The following is a 3,917-nucleotide window of genomic DNA, read 5'->3' as shown; positions in this document are numbered from 1 at the left end:
AACTAAGGCTCTCTTGTGACACAGCAGGCTCCCATGCAACCAATTGTCCATTGTGACAATGCAGATCCCAGGAGACCATGGTTACACTACGGAAGCTCATGGAACCAAGGGTCCATTGTGACAAAGCAAGGCCTTGTGGAACCAAGGAGAGCATTGTGACGTAATGGAACCTCGTGGAACCAAGGGTCCGTTGTTAGAGTCCAGAACCAAGGACAGCATTGTGACAGTCCAGAACCTCATGGGACCAAGATTCCCTTGTTACACAGTGGCACTTGATGGAACCAAGGAGCCACTGTAGCACAGCAAAGCTGCATGAAACCTATGGTCCATAGTGCTACTGCGGATCCAGGGAAACCATGGCGATACCACGGAACCTCACGGAGCCAAGGGTCCAGTGTGACCCGGCAGAACCTCTTGGAATCAAGGCAACCATGTCACACTATGGAACCTCATGGAGCCAAGGGTCCAGTGTGCCATTGCGGAGCCTCACTGGAGCAAATAGTCGTTGTGACACGGCGGGGCTGCTTGTAACCAACTGTCCATCGTGATACTGCAGATCCAAGAGACAGTGCTGACACTATGGCAGTTCATGGAACCGAGAGGCTGTTGTGACACACCAAGGCCTCGTGGCACCAAGGAGAGCATTGTGGCAGTGCAGAACCAAGGAGGCCATTTTGACAGTACAGACCCAAATGGAACCAAGGGTCCACTGTTATCCAGCAGGGCCTCGTGGAACCAAGGGGCCCTCGTGAAAGTGTGCAAGGGGCATAATGGAGTCAGGGACACCACTGATACTGAAATCTGCTGGATAGCAACTTTTGAACACAGTTTTGAGGATCTGAGAGCAGGTATTCTTTATTACACCATGGTGGTCACTTGGGCAATCCTTCATCTACTCGAGTGCACTGGCCACCAGGCAATCGGAGCTTTTATCACTCACACTGATGATGTATTCATTAGTTAACCCCACCTGGAATTTATTTGCCATAATTGCACCCCTTCTCACAAGTCCTTCTATGGTTCTTTGGAGTCTGCCTTCAACATGCACTGTCCTTTTTAGGTGACTGCTCTTTGATCCCCGCTTTTGAGGAAGGGCAATATTATTGTTGTGTATAACTTCTGCTTTTGTCAGCCTTGCAGAGCTGAGCTGACATTCTCCTTGCATTTTGTGCACGCTCTGTTTGCCTCAGCTACATCCTTTGTGCGTTTCTCCAAGGCTGTGCTCTTCTGTTCTCTGCCCGCGATAAGTGTAAATGTTCTTCTGTTCTCCTGTCCTTGTCACAATGCTCCCCCCACGAGGCGTGTCTGCAAGCCCCTCCAACCCATGGACTTGGGGTGGGCAAGTGCTCCTGAGGGAGCAGGGATGGGACAGCTGGGCTGGACTGGCCCAAGGGATGTTCCATTCCATGTCACAGCACGATCAGCAATCAACTGGGAGAAGCAGGGGAATGGGGGATTTGCGGGGGGTGGGGGGAGGGTGGGGGGAGTGTCACCATCTACCAAGACAGGCCGGGGATTGTTTGATCTCAGAGGTAATAGCAGGCAAATAGCGGGGGACAAATCAGTTTATTCAACAACAGCAATGCATTTTTATTGAATGCCAAACAATTCAGTTGCGATAGAGGGGAGAGATATAGGAAATGGAGTCTAGAGAGAGAAAAAGAGGGGAAGGGGGAAATAGCTACCAACAGACGAGACCAACGTCATGGTGCGCCAGCCAATGGAAGGGTGGTCATCCGTGGGGAGTACTCAGGGTCTCCTCCAGAGGATCGCTCTTTTATAGTCCTTTTTCAAAGCGAGTGGCTTGTGGCCAAGAGGTGGGGAGATTTATGGAGCATTGTGTGGTGCTCCAAGAGACAGGTGCGGTCGTGCAGTACATGCAGGCTTCAGCTGGTACCATGACAGCAGAGTCCAGTGAGCACAACACACCTGCAAAGAGTCCCTTGGCAAGCACCCACCTCAAGCAGGCCAGAAAATCATTGTCCAGAGTCAACCTGGGCGGGGGTCCTTGAGGTCTTCTTGAGAGGGTCATGAGGCAAAAATGAGGGAAACTTCACACCGACCCTTAGAGTGGTAGATGAGAGGCAGCCCTCAGGAAACGGTGGCCACCCAGAGCTGTTACTCCTAGCAGATTTTGGCTGGGAGCAAGCCTTGTATGTAGTGCTTTTTCAGGGGGAATATCAGTTTCAGCCGTGGGAACCTGCAAAAGCGGATGGTACTATTCCATAGGAAGGAAAGCACAGAGCCTCAGTGCTCCAGGAGCTGATGAGAGGCAGTCCTCAACATTCCAGGATCAGCCAGTCTTGCCAGGTGGCCCCCGGGAGGCCCAGCCAGCCAGACCTGTTCCATGTTGCCTTGGTTCCATGGGGCCTCACAGTGTCACAATGTACTCCTTGATTCCGGGAGTCCCTGTAGTGTCCCGATATTCTCCTTGTCACAATATTCTCCCTGCTTCAGTAGTGATAACAATGGCCCCTTGCTTCCCTAAGGTCCTGCAGAGTCACCACGGCCCCTGGGCTCCATGTGGCCCTGCTGTGTAACAAAGGCTCCTTGGTTCTCTGGGCCGCACAGCTTCATCACTGACCCTTGGTTCCATTGGGGTCCCGAGTCTCACAAAGGTGGCCCTGATTGCATGAGGCACCAGAGTGTCAAAATGGTCTCTTTGGTTCCATGAGGTTCCGCAGTGTCCCCATGGTCGCTGTCAGAGGCTGGATGACATCAATGTCCCCAGACCCGTCGGGATGCTCGGAATGGCCGAGTGGGGCCGGGGCTGGGACAGACCTTGGAATGAGGTGGGACAGAGCCCCGCCCCCAGCCATGGCCTGGCAGATCTGCCAATCACACAGCACGGGTAGCGCCCACCCAGCTCTGATTGGCTGAGCCGTCAATCAATCCCACACAGCAGGGGCAGCGCCCACCCAGCTCTGATTGGTTGAGCCGTTAATCAGTCACACAGCAGGAGCAGCGCCCAGCCTGCTCTGATTGGTTGAGCTGTCAATCAATCACACAGCAGGGGCAGCGCCCAGCCAGCTCTGATTGGCTGAGCCGTCAATCAATCCCACACAGCAGGGGCAGCGCCCAGCCAGCTCTGATTGGCTGAGCCGTCAATCAATCACACAGCAGGGGCAGCGCCCACCCAGCTCTGATTGGCCGAGCTGTCAATCAATCCCACCCAAAGGCAATGAAACACAGCAGTGAGTGGGAAGAAAGCAGATGTCCCCGAAAAGAGGAGAGCTTACAAAACGCTAGGGAATTTAAAAAATCGGGCATGACATCAAGCCCTGGTCTGAATCCTGAAATCTCCTGGGTCTGTGTCTCACCCACACTGGAAGCCTAGCAGCTGGTAGCTCTCTGCATATCTATCTGGAGATCTTCTGTCTTTCTGTCTCTTTTTTCTCTTTTAACCTTCTTATCCTCTTTTACTGGAATGTTTTTGGGTAGTTTAACATTTTTATGCCTAAAGGTTTCCATCTTACATGGGCCGAGTTAATGATGTTCCTGCTACGCTAAGTGATGCACGTTGAATTGGATGTTGTATGAAATCATTTGCCAAAGGAGCTCGGTTTTCTGTATTTTTCCAGTACACTTTTGTGTCGTTTTGACCTCTTGAGAATATCTGGCTGGGGTTTCTACTCTGCACCAAACTCGAGTAAAGGAACCTTTGCTCACCCTCAGCATTTCAGTGTTCTGGGGTGTTACAGGCGCGCAGGCTCAGCACGGCCTCTTGTTTCCATGAGGCCCTGCTGTGTCACACTGGCCCTTGGTTCCATGAGCATCTGGAGTGTCACACAGCTTGATGACATTTGTCCTTGCTGCCTCTCCCATCCCAGTGCTCCAGGAACAGCCCCGAGCCACCTGTGAGGGACAGGCCCTGCTGGCCCAGGCCTGGGCTCAGGCCTTGGCCTTTCTGCTTCCTC

The sequence above is a fragment of the Sturnus vulgaris genome, unplaced genomic scaffold (assembly GCF_052056855.1).
Source record: "Sturnus vulgaris isolate bStuVul1 unplaced genomic scaffold, bStuVul1.hap1 Scaffold_212, whole genome shotgun sequence".
NCBI lineage: Eukaryota > Metazoa > Chordata > Aves > Passeriformes > Sturnidae > Sturnus > Sturnus vulgaris.
The sequence above is the reverse complement of the archived record's forward strand: the minus strand, read 5'-3'. Positions refer to the sequence as shown.